The sequence below is a fragment of the Staurois parvus genome, unplaced genomic scaffold, assembly GCF_062004578.1.
Source record: "Staurois parvus isolate SC_StPar_1 unplaced genomic scaffold, SC_StPar_1.0 ptg000089l, whole genome shotgun sequence".
In the NCBI taxonomy this organism is placed as follows: Eukaryota; Metazoa; Chordata; class Amphibia; order Anura; family Ranidae; genus Staurois; species Staurois parvus.
In genome coordinates, this window is record NW_028317885.1 from 534,615 (window position 1) to 558,116 (window position 23,502).

The window sequence follows — 23,502 nt, forward strand, 5'->3', positions numbered from 1 at the left end:
GGTGGCTCCATTCACATCTGGGTGTTTGGGATTGCAGTAGAATCACTGTGATCGCAAAACATAGGTTCAGGTTCCATTTTCAATGGTTCCTAAAAACATGGTGCTGTTTTGCAATGATTGCCGCATGGCAGATCCCATTGCGTGAAGTCCCAGATGCTGGCAACCCACACTAAGCTAAAAAAAATGTCTCTTAAGTTTTTTTAGCTGGCTCCTAGATTCAAAGCAAGAAAGTTTATAATATTAATAATAGAAACCATAACGGTATAATTGTTTTTGTTTTTTAATTTTTGGGGTTTTTTTTCAAATTATTAACTACAACAGAAAGAAAATAGCTGTACCCAAACAAAATTTCCTTCCTTTTTTTCACACAAATAGTGCTTTCTTTCAGTGGCATTTGATCACCTGTGCGCTTTTTATTTTTTTGTGCTATTTTTCTGCTACATGTTTTTGGTAAAAAAAATCCCAGTAAGTGAATATTGATTGCTCTGTGTGAAAGTTATAGGATCTTCAAACTATGGTATAGAGAATGGAATTCACACAGCTTTTACTTTCTGACTGCCCATCACATTTCTTGAGTTGCTAAAATACCAGTCACTAGTCATTTAAATGATATATTGCTCACACAAGCCATGGGTACATGTGGAATTACACCCCAAAATACATTCTGCTACTTCTTCCGAGTGTGGGGGTACCACATGTGAGAGACTTTTTGGGAGCCTAGCCACATACAGGAGCCTGAAATCCAATGACCACTTTGAAAGCTTGACGGTGCGTAACTTCCTCATTTCACTTCCTCACTACCTATCACAGTTTCAGAGGTTCTGAAATGCCAGGATAGCACCCCCCCCCCCCAATAAACCCTTTTTGGAAAGTATACACCCCAAGGAATTTAAAAAGAGGCATGGTGAGTATTTTGCCGATATAATTTTTTCTCTCAAGGTTTTGAAATATAAAAAAAACAAAAAAAATGTTTTTGCTTTCTTTCTTCATTTTCCAAAAACTTGTGGCAACAAATGAGATCTGCAAAATACTAACCATGCTTCTTATCAAATTTCTTAGGGTATCTACTTTCCAAAAAGGGATCATTGGGGGGGGAATTGGTGCTATCCTGGCATTTCAGGGCCTCCTAAATTGTGATAGGTAGTCAGGAAGTGTAATGAGTAAATAAAGCCCTTTAAACGCCTGAAGGAGCATATTGGATTTTGGGGTCCTGTACTTGGCTGGACTGCTAAAGTCTCTCACATGTGGTACCCCCATACTCAAGAGATGTAGCAGAATGTATTTTGTATATGTAATTCCACATATACCCATGGCTTGTGTGAGCAATATATCATTTAAGTGACAACTTTGTGTAAAAAAAAAAAATGTTTTTGTCTTTTTCCAAAAATTTGTGGAGAAAAAAAAAATCTTTAATGGAGTTTAAAGTTTTTTTTTAATTTTTACATTATTTTTACACTGTCCCTTTCATTTTTTTTAATCACTTTTACTGCTATCTCAGGGAATGCAAATATCCCCTATAACTGCGATGGACATTGTCATACATTCATTTTTGAGAAATCTGGGGTCTGACTCTAGATATCTCTTCTGCTCTTACATTATCTAATCTCACCAAGATCGGTGTGATCAGATGCTTTCCCAATTTACAAATGGTTTATATCCTGCAAAACTGAAGTGATGAAATGCTGGTAAGCTTCCGATTTCTTAGACTATGGAGATGATTGGCACCATTCCGGTCTCCAGTCAAATCTATGGTTAGCTGGCAGAATCTCCGGCTGCATTCTCAGGTTCCCCCGATGGAATGATGGGAAAGCCTGAGAAACCGTGGGGGGGGGTGGGATAGGCATCTTCTCTTGTAAAAGCAATCCTGCAGCTAATTAGCCACTAGGATTGCTTTTACATGAAAACCGATCGCCAGCTGAAAAAAATTATACCAAGATCCTGATATAACCACTCAAAGTCCGGTGATGTACCAGTACGTCGTTGGGTATATATGCTATGTTCTTTTTTTCTTCTTTGCAGCCTGTGTACTGAATTAAAAAAGAAGAAATCTCTGCCAGAAAACGTGTGTGGTATGCCCACCATTAGAATACCTCCCTACATCCACCCACTTCTAATGGTGGGCACATATGAAACGTTCTTCTTTTTTTCTTTAGCCCATGGGCTGAACGAAAAAAAAAAACTAACAGATTCCTCTATTCACATCGGTCGATGTGGATGAAGGAATCTCTGCCAACAATTTTTTTTTAAAATATATACCGAAGCATAGGGGCCATCCACCCACTGGCCACCCCAGGCCCCCATGCTTCGGCATATATGCTCTTTTTTAACTGCGGATGAAAAATCTCATCCAACAGCGCTGCCCACACTGACGTATGTATATTCTCAGAGCAAGTTCCTGTTGCTGTCAGAATAAACGGGTCAGTGCTGCAGCTAAATGGCATTCCTGCAAAGAAAACGACATTGGTTAACAATAAAACAGTAACTCAATAAAACAATTTTTAAATGAAATATGTCCCCAAAAATGTTATTATATATATATATATATATATATATTTTTTTTTTTTTTAAAGCATAAACTATTAAAACTACTTCAAGCCAACACACATCTTAAAATATATCATCATAATAATATTAATATACAATAACAATTTTTTTTGTATTTTTTGTAAATCATTAACTATGAACAGAAAATATTTTAAAATTTGTAATATTAATAATAATAATAATAATAATAATAACAATAAAAATATAATAATACAAATAATTTTTAAGCATAAACTATTAGACTACTACAATAAAGAACATATTTTAAAATATATAATACTAATAATAATATTCAATAACTATATATTTTTTTGGTTATTTTTTGTTTTTTTATTTTTTTGTTTTTTTTGTTTTTTTGTCAAAGCATTAAATACTATAACTTCTACAAGACAGAAAAACTTTTAAAATATATAATACAATAAATACATCTAAGCTGATAATATTATAAATAATAGTGTACAAGCGGCGGAGGAGAGGAGCTGCTGAGAGGGGAACAGGAAAGGAACGGCCCGGGGCGGGGATGATGGCCTCCTTGGGAGCTGAGCTGAGCAGGTGAGGAGGACAGAGGGCAGGAGAGTCGGGGAGGTGGATGGAGGAGGCCGGGGGGCGCATAGAGGAGGTGGGGGAGCTTTGTGGAGAAGGTTGGGGGGGTTGTCTGTATAGAAAGGCTGATAGGAGGTCATGTCTGGAGATGGGGGGGGGGGGGTTAATAGGGACAGACATAGCCTAGGGCTCCCCCACCTGCCCCCCAGTGTTCCCCCCCCCCCCACATCAGCACCCCCCCCCCAACGTCCCCCTCACATCTGCCCCCTCAGCGTTCACTTGCCCCCTCAGGGCCCCCCCCCCCCACCTGCCCCACAGCGTCCCCCCCACCTGCCCCCTCAGCATTATCTTTACCCCCACCCCCGCAGCGTTATTCCCCCCCTGCTCTTTCAGCATCATTCCCCCCTCTGCCCCTTCAACGTCTCCTCCCCCCCCCCCCCACACTTTCAGCGTCATTCCCCCCCCCCCCTCACTTTCAGCGTCATTCCCCGCCTGCCCTTTCAGCGCCATCCCCCCCTGCCCCTTCAGCGTCATAACCCCTGCCCCTTCAGCGTCATAACCCCCCCCGCCCATCAGCGTCATAAACCCCCCCCCCGCCCCTTCAGCGTCATAACCCCCCCCGCCCCTTCAGCGTCATAACCCCGCCCCTTCAGCGTCATAGCCCCCCCGCCCCTTCAGCGTCATAACCCCCCGCCGCCCCTTCAGCGTCATTCCCACCCGCCCCTTCTGCGTCATTCCCCCTCCCCCCTGCCCCTCAGCGTTATTCCCCCCCTGCCCCCTCAGCGTTATTCCCCCCCCGCCCCCTCAGCGTTATTCCCCCCCGCCCCCTCAGCGTTATTTCCCCCCCCCCCCGCCCCCTCAGCGTTATTCCCCCCCCCCCGCCCCCTCAGCGTTATTCCCGACCCTCAGCGTTATTCCCCCCACCCCCTCAGCATTATTCCCCCCCCCCCCCACCGCCCACTGACCGGTCAGTATACTACTGACAGGAAGGCTCGATGAACTACCACAGCCCTGCGTTGCGCCGCGGTCATTCATTGAAACTCCAAGCTGACCTCCACAAAGGCTGCAGGAACTTGTAGTTGTCCCATTCACAGAACACTGTGATTGAGTGACGTGGGCGGAACCCCTGCACGGCCACGTCTTTTTTTTCTTAAATTGTGTCAGCAGGGAGGAGAAAATCCCCCACTTGCTGTCCCAACGGAGATCAGGGGGGTTGCGGGGGTCGGTCCATTCAATACATGCTACACCCTGATTATGGGTGTAACATGTTATGATAGGTGAACTTATCCTTTAACCCCTTCCCTACCGGGGACTTATACCCCTTCCTGCCCACGACAGTTTTCAGCGCTGGCGCAGTTTTAATGACAATTGCGCGGTCGTGCAACACTGTACCCATATGACATTTTTATCATTTTTTTTCACACAGATATTCTTTTGGTGGTATTTAATCCCCTCTGGGTGTTTTATTTTTTGCGCTATAAACAAAAAACTAGCAAACAGTCTAAATAAAAAAGTGTTTCTTTGTTTCTATTATAAAATTTTGCAAACAGGTAATTGTTCTCCTTCACTGATGTGCTTTGATGAGGCGTCACTGATGAGTCGGCACTGATGATGCTACACTAATGGGCAGCACAGCTGGGCACTGACTGGCGCCACTGCTGGGCAGCACAGATGGGAAGCACTGCTGGGCATGTGAGTGGCACTGCTGGGCACATGTGGGTGGCACTGATCATCAGTGCCGATCTGTTTTCAGACAATTGCCGGTTATAGGCAGGACTTTCCTCACACTGTGACAGCGTGAGGAGAGTGAAGCCGACGACCATCAACTGCATTTACCCAGTGATCTGTGTGATTGGACACAGCTGATCATGTGGTAAAAGGCTGCTATGATTGCCCTTTTACCACATCACGTGATCAGCTGTGTATATAGGACACAGCAATCACGGAGATCACCAGATGCGCGCCGCTGGGGGCACGCGGGAGGGCGCATTCTAGGAGGATGTCGTATGACGCCCTCCCAGAACTGGACAACCGCGCTGTAGCCTTCATTCAGCTATAGGCTGGTTGTCAAGTGGTTAAGAAGCCAGTACCTGATGACGTCCTTAACAACCAGCTATTCACCAATATGCTTTGCAATGCAACACATTTAACACACACCACAAAACGCACAGCAACCGCGGTATAAACGTGTGAAATATGCATATGTGTTTTTGCCGCAGGTCAGCGTGAAAGTAGCCTAAGTGATGACACAGCCCCTGTGATGTTCCTTGTCACATGGTGTTTCAGGGAAGTAAACAGAGGAAGGCTTGTGAGAGTGAGAACCTATACTGGAGATCTGTGATCATGTCATTAGAGCAAAGGTGTCTTCACATCGCAGCATATCAGGATACTGAGAATATTCATTAGAATGCACACGTGCCAGAGGTGTCACCAGGAAGGTAAACATCAGTAATGTATTAACCGCTTCCCGTCCACCCTATATAGAAGTACTGCTACAAGGCGGCACGGGTGCACAAAATCACTTGTATATACCTGATTTTACATTGCCAGGTAGTGGGCGCATGTGTGCCCTACCCGCGCCATCATTAGCGGCCGCGGCTATCAGTCACCACACCTGGTTATGGCCAAACATCTGCGATGGGGGGGTGGGGGGGGGAGAATGGTTTGTAAACAAAACAGTTCTCCTCCCTGTCAGCTCCTGCACACTGCTTTGCATGGCTGTGCATAGTACTAACACACAGCCCCATAGTAACACAGCACACAGGTTAACCCTTTGATCGCCCCACATGTTAACCCCTTCCTCCCAGCTGCCATTAGTGCAGTGTCAGTGGTTTTTATTAGCACTGATCACTATATTGGTGTCCTTAGGGATGTCAGTGACAACAGGTCAGTTCCCTCCCAGTGTCAGAATGGCCACCACAGTCCTGCTATAAGTTGCCGATCGCCGTCCTTACTAGTAAAAAAAAAAAACCCAGTATATATACCGCCATTTGTAAACACTATAAATTTCACGTCAGCCAATTAATTTACACATATTGGGATTTTTTATAGCAAAGACATGGAGCAGAACACATTTTGGCTTAAATTTATGATGAAATGTGATTTTTAAAATTTTTTTACTGGACATGTCTAATAGCAAAAAGTCAAAAAATAATGTTTTTTTTCTCAAAATTGTCAGTCTTTTTTTTTTTTTTATTGTGCAATAAATAAAAAACGCATAGGCAATCAAATACCATTGTACCATTGACCAGCCGTAATGCAAAACAATGGCCTGCTCAGGAAGGGGGGTAAATCCTCTGGAGGGCAAGTGGTTAAAGGTTAATTCCCCTTTTGTAACATGTTACCCCCATATTCAGAGTGTAACATGTTATGACAGCACTGGCCCCCGCTCCCTGCAGATCCCCAGCTTTGTCAGCTAGTGAGGGATCTTCTCCCCGATAGCTGTCAAATTTTTAAAAAATGTGGCCGTGCGGGGCTCCATTTGCCCGGCAGCGTCACTCCTCTGTGAATGAGAAACTACTAGTCCCGACAGACTTAGCGGCTGTCAGCTTGTAGTTCTCAATGAACTACCACGGCACTGTGGAGCACTGGGGTAGTTCATTCAGTCTTTCTGTCAGTATATCTGCTTGCTTGTACATCCTGTATGGGTGAGCAGATGTACTGACAGATCTGCAGGAGACCTGCATGGCATCGGTGATCTGCCTATCGCTGGTGCAATGCTTTCCAGGCATCTGCAGCAAAAAATAATTCACATTTTATTACCTGCATATAAAATGTGCAATTTTTATTTCAAAAGGTGAACTTATCCGTGAACTAAAAGGCTTTGGAAGGTGAGAATACCGGCAGCGAGTATTATGGAGTATTTTCATTCTTGTGATTAGAAAGCCTTAAGGTATAACTAAGGATAAACTTTTTTTTTTTTTGGGTAGAGTGGAGAGGGATTGGAACACCTGTCAGGTTCTTATTGCTGTCTGTGTCCCTGGGAGATTCCCCCTCTCTGTTTGTCCTGTTTGCCATTATCATCGAAGGTAAAAGTCAAAGAAAATCCCAAATTTTATGTTGTCCCAAGAAAAGTAATAGAGGGAAAATCTTCCAATGGGGGACCCCAAAGGATTCCCTTAATTTGCAGGGATCTTCTTCACTTCCTGTTTTGGCTATGGGACAGGAAGTGAAGGTAAATCTCCCCAATGTGACACAGATGGCAAAAAATAAAACTGACGGGTGTTATAACCCTCCCTTCCTCTATCCAAAATGAAAAAAAAATGTTGCCTATAGTTCTACTTTATACCCCTTTTAAAATATTGAACTCTGCCGTAGCAGGATCAGTGATGTTCTCGCCCATGCTGTCCCTTCTCCCGCTTGTCTCCCCCTCTGGCGCCAGCATCTCAACAGTGGGCACCCTGCTGTGACACCTTGTGGCTTCACAGCCTGGTGCCCACTGCGCATGGACGCATTGTACTGCGCCTCCCGAATGGTCCGGCAGTCTTCTGGGACCTGTAAAGTGTCCTAGAAGTCTGTGAGGGGGGGAAGGAGGAGGGCTTGCCAGAACCAGGGATCCGCTCCCCCCTCCCCCCAAAAAAGTGCGAAATGTGTCAGTGGAGGGGGTAGGAGGCAGACAAGCAGAGCTGCCCCTTTTGGGTGGAGCTCCCTTTAATATATCTCTAAATTATGTTTTTTTAAATGCAAGCAGTAGCTGAAATGTGATTTATTATCAATAACAGTCATAGGCTGGGGGAACGGCAAGACCTGTAAGTGTTAACTGCAGCAGAGAAAAATGGGGTTCCTGCCCTGCCAAACAGGACTGTGCTCTGTGGCAGAGCTGTGTAGATCTCAGGACTGGAGGGATAGAAATACAAATCCTCTGTCATATAAGACCTGTATAAATATTTCAGCCATATGTTTGAGGTTAATATTATATAAAGGCTGGTATGTGTGAAATGTATTTATATATTTTGTTGTTTCTTTTTGTGTATTTTTCTCTTGGTTTAAAGTTCCTGCTGGTTTCTCCTTATCAGTGATGGTCCAGCGAGCTGAGCAGTGTGTGAGATGATTCAGTAGGAAGTTGGGACCATGGGGCAGAAGAAAAAGCCATTTCTCAGGTTACTGGAATACCTGGTGATCATAGGAGCAAGGTAAGCCATGGTTCCTTTTCATGTTTTATCACTGGAGTACTACAGCAGGCATCACTCGGGCAGTTTAGTTCTATAACCAAAACACAGCATACAGTGTCAGCAGCAATCCACTGCCTATCCAGAGCACCTTTTTATTCTTAGTAATTTCAGATCATACACTAGAAGGATAGATGACATTTTGGCAAAAATCAATATTCCATCTCTCTGTTCTCTCCCTCCTCTTTGGCTCAGAGACAGCAGCGGGAGCCATTGGCTTCTGCCAATCGCAGCCAGTGAGGAGGAAGCTGGGCCTGGCTGTGCTTCGTGAGTCAATGGACACTCAGAGCTGGCTCGGCAGTGAACCTGCACGAGTGCTCCCATAGCCAGTGGCTTGCTATGAGGACACTTGGCAAAGGGGGAGGAGCCAGGACCACTATCGGGGGACCTGAGGGGAGCGCAGTGCAGGTATGTATGACATGTTTATTATTTTAAAGAAAATGAAATGGGTTTAGAATCACTTTAAGTTGCTGTTCTGAGACAATTACAGGGGATTGCAATATCTGTTCTGCTTTTGAAAATGTAAAAGTCAACACATTTTTCAGTTTAAATCCGCTAAATACATTTAAGATGCATCAAAACAAAAGTATTGCAACAAAAACAAAACAAAGAACATTTTGTCCACTATCTGCAATGCTGCTGAGAAGGACCCTTTCTCGCTGTGTGGAGGCAACGGTTGCCTTTCAGAGACCTGATACACCCACTGCTGAGTCAGAGACAGAACTCTCCAATCTGCAAGGTGCATGAGTGTCGCTGATCCCAAAGCTATAGGTCTGTCCTGTGCAGAACAACCGCTGCTTCCACAGAAAGAGCAAGGGTTCTTCTCTGCAATTTGCTGTCAGGGGACAGGCTTTTCTTCTCAGACTGTGACTGCTTACTATAGTAAACACACAGACGATGTATACTTTTTTGTTTTGAAGCCAGCAACTGAAAGTTGTGCCTGGTACACACTACAAGTTTGTTTGTTTTTTCCGTTCAGCCCAGCGGTGATCCTGCCAGTAGGGTTGAATTCAGGATTCTGTGTTGGCCACGTGAGTTATTTCAAACCAAACTCCATAAACGGTGTCATCATGGACCTGCCTTTGTGCACCTGGACTCAATCATTTGGCAGAGTTTAGCCATAAAGTGTATGTACTGTATGATACAGCCAGCTAATTTCAGAAACCAGTTCACTGTGGTCTCTGGAAGGCTAAAGTCTGCCCATTTCATGCCACTTGTAGACATACATTATGCCATCCAGCACACTGATACAAGAAATGTTCACTTTTTGGTTGTCAGTGGTTTTTTATAAATGTAACATTTTGATGGGTGTGCATAGACAGACTTGGGTCACTCTCTCCTAGTAGTAGAGATTTGGGAAGTTGGTTCAGCACATTGTATAGGTACAGCTAAACCTGCATGGTCTCCATTTGCTGATATGCTTGCATCAGGTCTTAGGACCATAGAAATTCCAATCTTTTGGCCAGTCTCTGCGTCTTGTCTGGTTTTTAAAGTGGTAATAAAGTCTCCATTTTTTTTTCCTTTTTAATATATCAAAATCCACAAATAAAACACTCCTCGGTAAATCATTTAATTTACTAATATGAGGAAACACTTATTGCACTGAGGTTATCACTGTTACTGGCTGCAGATGTTTAGCAGTGCTTCCCCAACTCTCTGACCAGGAAGTTAAAACTGAGCACATCACAAGATGACCCTCTTTGGGACTACATGACCCAGCATCCAGTTGCCAGTTCTTTATGGTGAATGTAGTTATCATTTTTGCAATGACAGGTCCCTCCAGTCATTAAGTGGAGGAGGGAATCTGTTTTAGTGTTTTGCAATTTACAGCTTCTGATCATGATGCAATTAGTAAGCTAGTAAGGTGAAGAATATAAATATTGCAGTGAATTGTTGCCACATCTAGAGATGGGAAGGCCTGGCAAAAAGTTTTTTTTTTTCCTGGAAAAATTTGAAAAAAAGTAGAGCGTGGAATATGCTCTTTTACAAAGATAATTAATATATCTATGGCATGGCATTCAAACTATAGAACATGAAGAAGTTAACCCTAAACTCTCCCAATGACACCAACGATGGGGCACAATTCCTTCCAAGGACTCGAAGAACAGGAAAGTAGGTTGGGCGCACGTCAATGATGTTGCAGATAAAACTTTTATTGGAATCTTCAAGAAAAATGCAATACAAACATGACGGCTCCCACAATACACAGAGAGCAGTAAACGCGTTTCACACAGGCATGTGCTTAGTCATCACTTAGTCAGTAATGTCTGTATCAAAACACATTTACTGTTCTCTGTCCATTCAGGGCGCTGTCATGTTTGTATTGCATACCAATAAATGCTTTATCTGCAAAATCGTTGAAGTGCTGCCAACTTACTTTCATGTTCCTCCAGTGCTACAATCACGGATTGGGCCGGCACCAATTGATGTGTGGAGGGGCTGTGTGTTCATGCACTCGCCTAGATTGGTCCTCCACATTTTCTACAATTTTGGTTTCCTCCTTCCCAGTGACAGGAACGATGGGGCGCCGTTGCTCCCAGTGACAGGAACGATGGGGCACCGTTGCTCCCGGAGGCACGACCGATGGGGCGCCGTTGCTCCCAGTGGCATGAACAATGGGGCGCCGTTGCTCCCAGTGGCACGAACGATGGGGCGCCATTGCTCCCAGTGGCACCAACACCAGCAGGCGGTCATGCAACACTGTACCCATATACATTTTTTAGCATTTTTTCGAGACAGATAAAACTTTATTTTGGTGGTATTTATTCACCACTGGGATTTTTATTTTTTTTGCTATATAAATGAAAAAGTTCAAAAATTTTGAAAAAATAATCCAAATTAGTTTATAACCAAGAATTATTATTTTTCAAAATGTTTTTTTAAATTTTTAGTTAATTTTTTTATATTATCATTTGTTTTTTTTTGTTAACATACCGTCACCCTAGCAGTACAGTGTCACCATGTCACTGTCACTACTTGTGGGGGGTGATGAAGATTTTTTTTTTTTTTTTTTTTTTTTTTTACACTGATTGCTTTTACACCCATAAAGGCTGTAAAAGCAATCATTTCTCCTTCTGCCATTGAGAAATACTGTGTGAGCTGTGATTGGTCACAGCTTGTCACATGATATAAGGCTTTTGTGAATAGCCTTGTACCATGTGCTCTCTGTGATCATTCACAGATTTCACACGTAGTAAGCAATGATGTTATAATGACATCTTGCTTACTACTATTCATTTGATCACTGATTGGCCAATCAGCGATCACATGATCGGAACCGCACACAGAGGTCCCGTACAGCAATCGGTTTTCCACTGTGTCCCAGGGAGCGCACCCAGGCTGAAAGTGGCGGGCGCCGTTTATGAACGGCAACCCGCCCCTGCACTGCTTCTGTCTGCCCATTTATATACATGAGCCGGATGGGAAGTGGTTAAACCATACAAGAGGTGTAGAGCTAGTTGCATTGAAACGGCAGCTGCCACATAAAACGTGCCCGCAGGCTCTCACCACTCTAAACGATATGGGCATCTAGTGACAATGTAACGATCTTCACATGGTTGGCAGATAAGATGATGGTTTTAATGTCATCCAAGTGAGCAGACCGTGACAGCCTCCGAAAACCCCGCCGGGTTACAATAGATGACCCTCTGGTTGTAAAGGCTCAAAGCTGTAGTCTTAGGTAGTGTAGCAGGGGTGGCGTATACATTACTGCCATGCTTGAATCAGTGTGAGGCGGATCCACACATGACCACCTGTGTAGGTGTGGCCCAGGGACTAGCTGACGCTGCCTACGTCAACGCGTTTCGCCCACGTGACCGTGGGCTTTGTCAGGACGTCGGGACATACGTGCTCCCGGCCTTTTAATGAGAAAGACATCCCGTTCAGCCACTCAAAATGGCCAGGGGTGGTCCCAGTTTAAAGGACTGCACCTCTATGTCTCAGACAAACCATTACTTTTAAAAGTAATAGGTTAAAATCAATATAAAGCAATTTTAAACATCCACGGTGGTACTATAATTGCATGTTAATTCAATATATTAAACGGGGCCCACTTTTTCTATAGTTATTCATAGAACAGAACCCAGTTATCAATGGCACAGACAGTGGTAATTCAAAGAACATTAAAAGGGGGGAAAAATTTCAATTAAAGGGAATAGTGACCATCATGGCTCTAGAAAGACCTTTAAACTCATTTCATTATTTAACCCGAGGGGTGCCAAAGTTTTTATTTTAAAAATCCAAGTCTTTTCTTTCTTCAATAACTCCATATTAAAGTCATCTCTCTAAAGAAGCATGGCGGTTTGGGACTTCCTAATCTTTTTGCCTATTTTCAGGCGGCTCAGATAGCACAATTATCGTGTACTACGGCCAGGAGTTATGTCCCCCAGTGGGTTGGCATTGAGGCCTTATCTTGCTATCCTTACGCTGTTTGGGCTCTTATGTGGCTTCCCAGTCGCTTGCGTCCTCCTGTTCTGTGTCCTATGTTATCCTATTCATTAACGGTGTGGGATAGATGGTGAGCTCGCAAACATTTATTCTCCCCACATACCCCACTAGCTCCATTTTTTTGCAATCCCGAGTTTATACCTGGCTTATCACCGTCGGTGTTTCAATGGTGGATAAATAAGGGGTTGCTGCGTACCTGGATGGGCTTCGCCCCCGTTCTCTCCACTGTTTCTTGACAAAATATCATTTGCCTCCTGGGGAATTATTTCATTATTATCAACTTATCTCATTTATCGGTATTAAACTCAAATTAATTACAGAACCTTGCACACTCAGTCCGTTGGAGGTCTCCTGTGGAGCAACTGGGATGATGAGGGGTCGTTTATCCATTGTCTATGCTTTCCTTGTTGATCCACTCACTAAATTATTTTATATGACTCAATGGGAACGGGATTTGAATAGCTCATTAGACTTGGATACTTGGCGAGATGTAGCTCATTCTTTATCAAAGATCCCGATTAAACGCTACTTCGTTGGTCTCTGGTTCCCAAGCGCCTTTTTCTGACTTTTCTTGTCTTAATCCTTATTTCTTTTCTTTCTCTGAATTGGTCTTTGATACTTTTGGTAAATCTCTATGGCACTTTGGTGCCTATGTTCATTGATAGATGTAAAATTTCCCATCTGGTGGTGATGGTGTCCTTTGTATACAATGTGGTTGACTAGGGATATCTTTTCTATATTTCTCATGTGCTGTTATGTTCTAAGTATATGTTTATATACTTCATCTCACCGTGTTGGTGCATATTGTCTCTATTTCTATGTATACTGTTGTATACCAATCTTTCAGTAAAAATATTGAAGTATAAAATCACCTCTCTAACTTGAGGGCAAAGAAGCCTTTCACTTTCAGACTTTTTTGTTTGGTGAGTCCATTTTCCAGAGCTCAGTTCCCTGCCTATGTGGCTGAATACGTGTGTTCCCGATATATGAGACTCTGGATAGAATTGACTCCTTTAAGACGGAGGGTAGTTGTTTAGCGATTAATTTGTTACTGTGTGTGGCCCGGGTCATTTTAAGGTGATAACGTTATCATACCTCATTTTAATGTGAATGGAGGATCTGTTGGCCTAATAGGTCTATTATATTTTTGTGAATTTAATAAAGCTGTTGGTTCTCTTTCAAAACCTCTTTCTTTAGGGGGTCTTCTGGATCCCCCAATATCTTTTTCTCTCTGTTGTATAATCAAAAAAGTGTGCTGTCCCTTTAAAGTTATGTGAAACGTATGCAAATCACCAATTATAAATAATAGTATAAATTGACAAACTGAAAAAATATAAAATGTAACATTTGTAGCATTTAAAAGCAACTCAAAAGGTTCATGTGATCTATATGGAATCCACGTAGTGAAGAAAGTGCTCAGTGTTGATAAACCTCCACTTCACAAAAGTGCTCCAGTGCTGGAAAACTGCTCCTCAAAGGGAAAGAGAATGGCCTCTTACCAGATAAAGTGGATCTCAAATGATAGAGATGGAATAAGCTGATCACTCATTAACCTCCCTGGCGGTCAAACTAATCAATATTTTTGAATGTCAAAGCGGTACATTGTTTGCATGGAAATATTTTGGTTTTTTATTGTAGGCCTGTAATTCTTAGGAACAACTCACTGAAATCTGTCCAAACAAAAGTCTAGTAAACATCCCGGGTATGATAAAGTTTGAAACCCGAAATCATAAATTATAATATAATAAATAATTATAAAAAATAATATAATAATAATAATACATTTAATTCAATAATGTAGTCAAACTAAAAACACTGAAGTTTGAAATAGAACACCAAGTTTGCACATCACTGAGCTCAGTCGCAGAATTGTTTTCAGTGTCTGATGATGAATCTCCCAACGAATCATTATTGCTCAATTCTGCAGTTTTGGATCATTGTGGTCTCTGTTTTGTTTGATTACCATTTCTGTTATTCTGTTTATTACGGGATCTGCATATCCACATTGTTCTTTTTGTTTGTAATCCTACTGTTGCAGTAATGTCATTCTAGATTCTCTAAGTACTGTTCCATTTTCTCTATTATATTGACAATAAAAGTTGTTTGGATTAAAAAAAAAAAAAAGGAAAAAAAAAAAATTAAATAGTGTATGGCCAGCTTCTGACAGCAGTCACAGTCTGTTTGCTTAGGCTTGGTTCACATATATATTGGCATTTGATGCTTTCTCCAGTGCTTTTTTCAGCTTGCTTTGCGTTTTTCTCAACGCGTGTTTGACGCATTTTGCATTTTGTTCAGCTTTTTGGTAAAGTTAATTTTTGTTGTTGCTGGGCAGAATAAACATGGAAAATGCGGCAAAAATGCACTACTGTGCACTTCAGCAGCTTCTCCATTGAAGTCTATTGTAGCAAAAATGCTGCTTTTTGCTTTGAAAAAGTCCGTGACACTTTCCGAAATGCAGCAGAAAAAAAGCATAAATGTGAACATGTTCCATAGGAAACCATGTTAAATGGATTATAATGCGTTTCTGCAAAAAGCGCTAAAGAACACATTAGTGTGAACGGAGCCTTAATCTGTAGTTGGTAAATGGACTACATTTTCCCAGACAGAATTTTTCCTTTGCACATGACAATTTTTATTGTTTGCACACCACACCCTAAAGTTGGCCATACACTAAACAATCTAATTGTGCAATCTCCTGAGTGACCACAACTATGTAAGTCTAAGTTCACACCTATGCATTTTCTACTGCATTTTGCAGAAATGCACAGCCATCTATTTAAAGCGGAGTTTCACCCAAAAGGGGAAGTTACGCTTTTTTGCTTTGTCGTCCCCCCCCCCCCCGCTCCCCATTAAGGATTGGCACCATGGGGGAGAGGGTACCCAAATTTGTCAGGTACCCGCTCCCACTACCGCTGTGATCGCCTAGGCAATCGGAAGTGGGAAGTGGAAGTTGTCCTCCCTCCCCATATTCTTCTGGGACACGTGACAGGTGCCAGAAGACTACGGGACCATTCACAAAGTGCAGCGCTTCTCACACATGCACAGTGGGCACCTGGCTGTGAAGCCTCAAGCCACAGCCGGGTGCCCACACTGAAGATGCGCCAGGGAGAGAGAAGGCGGCCGGTGAGACCAGCGGTGGTGAGGACACCGCTGGACCAAGGGACAGGTAAGTTACTGTATTTTAAAAGTCAGCAGCTGCAGTTTTTGTAGCTGCTGACTCTTCTTTTTTTTTTTTTTTGTCAGCTGGAAGTCCACTTTTGGTCCATTTTTGGTTTTATAGACTTCAATGGAGACACTGCAGAAAAGCATGTAGTGTGTTTTTGTTGCGTTCTTAATGCATTTTAATCTGCCCAGCAAAAAGTTAGAAAGAAAAATAAAAACCGTAAAACGCATCAAAAACGCACGTGCGACTGCAGACACTCTTTCTGAGACCGGAGCATAATAAATTGGTCTCTAGCTATTACTCCGCACTGATTCTGATAGATCGTAGACAATGCCATAGAACTAGGGAAAGATGGTATGCTCTTGTCCCAGATCTGACAGCTCAAAGATGGTCAGAAGTGCTTCGGTCATATGTGACTGCACCGTCAGGACCTTCCATCTGCCCCTCTACAGTATGAAGATCTGGAGATGCCGACTATTACCCACGACCAACCCTGAGAGCCCCATAACAGAGCACTTTGATTGGCTATGCCACTAAGATTATTTAAGATGGGTAGGAGGGACTCTGCAACATGTTATAAATGTTCAGTGACTTAGCCTGGGTTCACATATATGTGGTGCGGTATATCGCATGTGATTCGTACAGGTACCGCACCGCATTCCTGTGCAAATCACATGCGATTTGTGTGTGGTGCGATTGGAGCCATACATTATGCATGGCTCCAATCGCACCACACCCGCACCAAAAAGGTACAGGACCATTTTTTTGGGTCCTCACTAGAATTGGATGGGTATTCACACCTATGTGATCCAATTCTGCACATTGCACCGCGTTTTTTGGACCGCTTTTGGGGTGTTGTTAACGTAACCTACACACCAGCAGCAGTTCGCATGAACGGGGTGCGATTCTGATGCGGTGCGGAATTTGCACAGAAAATGCTGCGAATTCCGCACTGCATTAGTGTGAACCAGGGCTGAGGGAACATTCCTGCATATGGTCTGGGAGTGTGCTATGGTCTGACCAATGTGCTCACGTCACCCAATTTATAGCAGATGTGTTTGATTTACCAAATATTTGTAGCCCACTTATTTTCCTCCTGGGGGTAATTGAAGACGATATTATAGATAATGCCACGCAAACCTTCTTGAGATGATTATTTTTTTATGTGTGTAAATTGATCGTGTTACATTGGACACAAACGGATGTCCTCGGTTTGGCAGCCTGGGAAAAAAGAGTGAATTATAATGTCCCACTATATGAAATGACATATGAAGCAAGAGGATGGCCTAAAAAATGTCTTTGAATTTAGTGTAGATGGATAGAATCATCGGATACAGTAGACAACAGTCCTGGAGGGGTATAATTACTGTATAGAGTATGATCCATTGTTGTCTTTGATTATTGGATGCACTGGTACATGATACTGTGGTGTTCCTAGTATGTTGAAAGGTTGAGGAAGTGTGGGAGTTCACACCACAAAGTTTGGTTTCAAATCTGATTCCAATCTTTCTGTGTTCCTTTTCTTTTCCTGACAATTTTTCTTAACTATCTCTATTACTAAGAAGCAACATCTTACTGCTGCACACAGAATAATACATGTGAAACTGCTCTATGTGCTTGTGGTATCCGTCTTATTATATTTACTGTATGGCTTTGCAGACAACATTTGATTAGCCATTTGGTTGTGTTACATTGTGCAATGTCTTGGAAGAACTGGATAATATTTACGGACTCACTTTTGTTCTTTTCTGTATATTTCTTCAAAGGTTTTGTACCAGAAATTGTTTTTATACAGACCTGTTATGCTGTATATATTTGTGCAGATGGCAATAAAACAATCGAAAAAAAACAAACACATGTACAAAAATGCAAAACGCATCGCAAAAAGCACTGCAGAAACAGATCAAAGGGAAACTGCATAGGTGTGAACCAGGCCTGATAGGAGGACAAAGCTAAACAATCCATTTAATTAGTATCAATTAATCAGGTCCTTGCTCTAGAATTGATGGTAGATCTAAAGGAAAGCCTACAATCAGATTGCATGGTGGATGGTTAGTTTAGGACACTGTTTCACTGTTTTATGTGTTTTTTTGTATTAAACATTTGATACAAAAGATTCTTAAAATGGCAACCAACAGGTTTAGGTGATCGTATCAGTACTTTGAACTGGATCCTGAGGAGTACAGGCAGCCAAGGCAGACCTAGGACAATGAATGTGACCCAGTGCAGGCCTATAACTCGTATTTCGAGTGTAACACTGAACTTTAATAGGGATTAACTTCCTTTATTGCACAATGTGTATTGCATCAATTAGGAAACCTTTATCCTGTGTCCTCATTTCCTGACGATCATATTGAGTGGCAAAGCACAGATGGCCACACATCAATGCCTGGAATCCAGCCTTGTGTCATCTTATCACTGGCCTGTAGTTCCCATATCATACAGTAGGGGGCGCAGCTGGTGGAAAAGGAAGCTCCTAAGACTCCTAAAACAGCGGTACAAATGACAGAGGCCAACATCCACCGATTTCTGCAGCGGTTTCTGCCACCTGTGAGCAGCTGGCTGCAGCCACAAAGCCCTGTACACTTAGGCTAGCTTCACACCTATGCAGGTTGTGTTTGAGCCATTTTTGCATTGTCTTTTGCGTTGCGTTTTTACCACGTTTTTGATGCGTTTTGCTTGTTTTTAAAAAAAATAAAAAATTATTGTTGCTAGGCAGATTTAAAATGCAAAATGTATCAAAAACGCATCAAAAACGCAGCGCATGCTTTTCTGCAGCGTTTCCATTGAAGTCTATAAAACTAAAAGCACAACTTTTTGCGTTAAAAAAAAGTCCCTGAAAACGCACAGATGTGAACATGTCCAATAGGAAATCATGTTAAATGGACTGTACTGCATTTCTGCAAAATGCAAAACGCTGCAGAAAATGCTTAGGTGTGAACCTGGGGTAAAGGCTTCTTTCACACTGATCCGTTTTTCTTCCACTTTTGCCTTAAAAAAGTGGAAGAAATACGTGTAAACTTAATCCTATGGAAGTCTTCAGACTGATCTGTTGCAGGTCCGCTGCATTTGTGGTGTAGGTTTGGTGCAGGAAAAAATTCACCAATAATGCACCTCTCCATTGAAATAAATGGCAAACGTGGCAAAAATGCATCAAAAATGTACCCTCGTTGCATTTTTGTTGCTGTTTTTGAGTCATATGTTCTGTAAAAAATGCACTGCAAACGCAGTAAAAACACACCAATAAATGCATATGCATTTTTGCTATGCATTAGTGTGAAAGTAGCCTTACACTCCGATCACATTGGGTTCGATTTGGCTGTGATTTGGATGCCAGGCGACTTGCAAATCGTATGCCAAGTTGCACCCTATTGTCTGCTATTAGAGCGGATATATGTGTGCAGTTCCGAATTGGTCGGAGCCGCACTGATTTCTAAAGTGATGCCCATCACCAGCAAGGCTCCCATCATCCATACACATCTGCACCAGAGGCTGCTCAGTAGCTCTGAGGAAAGGGTCTCGTCCCCGAAACGCGTCAACCATTTGACCGCACTGACAGTTGGATCACCTTGCTTGCCATTGTGGCCATCGTCATTATGCAAATGCTCTTTAGATACATGCTTGGTCTGTGGGTATGTTTTTACCTTTCATACCTTTCAATAAACCTTGGATAATGCACTAGGTGTGTGCACCACCTCTTTATTCTTTATCTAGTCCATGCACTACTTTTGTTGCGATTTGCATAGATATCTGCGCCAGATGTCTTGCAAATCGCAGCTGAAATCAGCTTCACTGTAAGTTGCATAATTTCAAAATCTGCTTTGATGTGACCGGGGGGTAAATGACAGGTCACCAGCAGCTGCAATTAGCAATGGTTGTCCCCACAGCCAGTAATTACCTGCAATGATTGCTGCTGGACACAGCCACATCCTGCCTCTGTATATTGCACCAGGGCTAGTCGCCCGTGTGAATGTAGCCTTATGCCTTGGCTTTCATGGGCCAATTCAGTTTTACTGTCCCCAGACCGGGCAGGTGCAAGTTACCACGGCCACAGGTTGTGTTCAGCAGGTAGTACCATGGTAAACAGGACCCAATAAATTGAAGGGGGCGCTCCTCAGCTTCCTATTTTTTACTACCCCCCCAACTGCTTGTGTAAACTAAGCCTTAGGGCTCTTGCACACAGATAGCAAAAACTGTCACTTATTTTTACTGATCTAAATGCAGCCCATATTTTTTGACCACTTGAGCGCCAGAAGATTTTACCCCCTTCATGACCAGACCATTTTTTTTTTGCAGTTCGGCACTGCGTTAATTAATTGGTGATTGCGCTGTCATGCAATATATTTTTTTCACACAAATAGAGCTTTATTTTGGTGGTATTTGATAACCACTGGGGTTTTTTTATTTTTTGCAATATAAATTAAAAAAGACTGAAAATTAAAAAAAAAAGCAAAACTTTTTTTTACTTTCTGCTATAAAACATGTCCAATAAAAGAATATAAAAAAAAAAAAATCAAATTTCTTCATACATTTTGGCCACAATGTACTCTGCTACATGTCTTTGCTTAAAAAAAAATCCCAATAAATGCGTCTTGATATTGATATGCAGACTGATATTCTTCAAAACGTACAGGGATTGGACTGCTGAGGACTGGGGTAAAGTCATTTTCTCTGATGCATCCCCTTTACGATTGTTTGGGGCATTCGGAAAAAACCTTGTCTGGAGAAGAAAAGGTGGGGGCCCCCATCAGTCCTGTGTCATGCCAACAGTAAAGCATCCTGAGACCATTCATGTGTGGGGTTGCTTCTCAGCCAAGGGAGTGGGCTCACTTACAATTTTGCTTAAGAAACACAGCCACGTATAAAAAAAGGTACAAAAATATCCTCCAAGAACAACCAACCATCCAAGAACAGTTTGGTGAGGAATAGGGCTGTATTCACCTTTGCCAGATGCTTGTGTTAACGAAAAAAAAAAAAACCTGGACAGTTTTGCACAAGTATTCACTGATCATTATGCAGGATGGTTTGTTCTAGAAAAAAAAAACATGTGTAATAAGATCAGTAATATTTCTAGGGCCATGTCAAGGTAGCCTAAAACTACATGCACGCGGGTAGAAAAAATGCCACTTTTAGATGCTATTTTCTTTTTTTTTTTATGCCTCTAAACACAGGTCAGTATTTTCCAATGTGTTCACACACATTGTGGCATTTATAATATTTTAGAACAGGGTTTAGGGGCATAAAAAATGTCCCAAACCTGCCTTCGGAGAGAAGCGTACTGGCGTAATTTATTTAATATTTATTACAGGTACTTATATAGCGCCGTCAATTTACGCAGCTATATACACTGCTCAAAAAAATAAAGGAATGCTTATTAATGAGAGTATAGCATCACGTCATTGAAACTCCTGGGATATTGATCTGGTCAGTTAAGTAGCAGAGGGGGTTGTTAATCAGTTTCAGCTGTTTTGGTGTTAATGAAATTAACGACGGGTGCACTAGATAGGCAACAATGAAGCGACCCCCAAAACAGGAATGGTTTTACAGGTGGAGGCCACTGACATTTTTTTCCCTACTCCTTTTTTCTGACTGTTTGTCACTAGTATTGCTTTTAGATAGGGTCAGTGTTACTACTGGTAGCATGAGGCGATACCTGGACCCTACAGAGTTTGCATAGGCAGTCCAACTCCTCCAGGGTGGCACAGCAATACATGCCATTGTCAGAAGGTTTGCTGTGTCTCCCAGCACAGTCTCAAGAACATGGAGGAGATTCCAGGAGACAGGCAGTTACTCTAGGAGAGCTGGACAGGGCCGTAGAAGGTCCTTAACCCATCAGCAGGACCGGTGTCTGCTCCTTTGTGCAAGGAGGAACAGGATGTGCACTGCCAGAGCCCTACAAAATGACCTCCAGCAGGCCACTGGTGTGAATGTCTCTAACCAAACAATCAGAAATAGACTTCATGAGGGTGGCCTGAGGGCCCAACGTCCTCTAGTGGGCCCTGTGCTCACTGCCCGGCACCATAGAGCTCGATTGGCATTTGCCATTGAACACCAGAATTGGCAGGTCCACCACTGACACCCTGTGCTTTTCACAGATGAGAGCAGGTTCACCCTGAGCACATGTAATAGATGTGAAAGGGTCTGGAGAAGCCGTGGAGAATGTTATGCTGCCTGTAACATCATTCAGCATGACCGTTTTGTTGGTGGGTCAATGATGGTCTGTGGAGGCATATCCATGGAGGGACGCACAGACCTCTACAGGCTACACAATGACACTCTGACTGCCATTAGGTATTGGGATGAAATCCTTGGACCCATTATCAGACCCTATGCTGGTACAGTGGGTCCTGGGTTCCTCCTGGTGCATGACAATGCCCGGTCTCATCTAGCGAGCGTTTGCAGGCAGTTCCTGGAGGATGAAGTAATTGATGCCATTGAATGACCCCCACGCTCGCCTGACCTAAATCCAATAGAACACCTCTGGGATATCATGTTTTGGTCCATCTGACGAAAAAAAAAAGACAGGACTGTGTGGTATGGAAGAGCTGTGTAAATGTAAGGACTGCAGGGACAGTAATAAAATCATTTGACAGGTAAAACAGCTGAGGTCTATGTCATTTATCTGTGCATTTAGCGGTTTTTCAGTTCAGAATTCACAAGGTGGCCACAATAATCTAAGATTGGTGTCACCCAGGCTAAAAAAGAAAGAATGCATCCAGAAGATATGTACAGGTACAAATCTGTCACAGAGATATACACCTTAATTATTTCAAAAAACAAATATAAAACCTTTTATGTTTACTGATAGCAACTATTTAATTGCTTGTGAATAGTTAGAAGATGAATAAAACCTAAGACCCAAGTCAAGCAACATCTAAAGTGAAGCTGTACCATCTTCTAAACATATATTTATATCAGAGCCTCTGTCTGATCTATTGATCTGCATTGCCACCTGTGTCCCTATTGGGGAGAGTACCCCTCATTTCCCATCAGGACAGGAAGTTATGGGAAATCCATTCTATATATTAGAAGGATTCAAAAGCTCAACGTTTTGCATTAAAGTAAACAAAGAAGCTGGCCACACTACAATGACATGGGATTTAAACAGACTGTATTGTTCTGGACAAGATCACCAAACGTTCAACCAGACCAAGCCTCAGTTTGATGCATTTCACCCAGAAGAGCTTAACATATATAGGGAGCACTGATGAGCTCTATTATGCTGCCAACTGGCTGCCGCAGAGATGGGTGGATTGTGGACTAATGAACAGCAGCTCTCCCTTGTACAGTCATAAAGGAAAGCGACAACTAGAGGGGCACTACATATCTTAGAGTAGGACATTGGTGACCAGTTGGTGGCCCTTTAGGTGGTTTTTAGAACTGACAGCTGCTTATTGGAAATCTTTGAGAGTAGTATGGTGTCTATTCCCACTCCCAAAATTTACAGTTATGACATGCTGAGGAAGAGCAGACACACATACTATTTTTTTTTTTTAATTCTTTCACATGTGCATGACTGTTGACCACAAAAACGGGCATTACTTTTATTTTTATAGCCTGCAAACATTGATCTCAGGGTAAAACTAAGGGTTGTTCTGATGTATAATTGATCTGAATTTTCTCCTTTGTTTCTGCAAC

At 42.5% G+C, this 23,502-nt stretch overlaps 1 protein-coding gene across 6 annotated transcripts in view; it reads left to right on the top strand.

Annotated features, from left to right (window-relative positions):
* LOC149468331 (uncharacterized) overlaps positions 1-23,502 on the top strand; it is a 654,932-nt gene that overhangs the window by 181,075 nt on the left and 450,355 nt on the right. For 3 of the 6 annotated variants that reach the window (XM_089670300.1, XM_089670301.1, XM_089670303.1), the window contains exon 1: positions 8,109-8,219. The exons of the other annotated variants lie outside the window; for them this stretch is intronic. The gene's annotated coding sequence lies outside the window, so the exon portion shown is untranslated. Of the gene's footprint in view, positions 1-8,108; positions 8,220-23,502 lie in introns of those variants that run through there. 6 annotated transcript variants of the gene reach the window in all.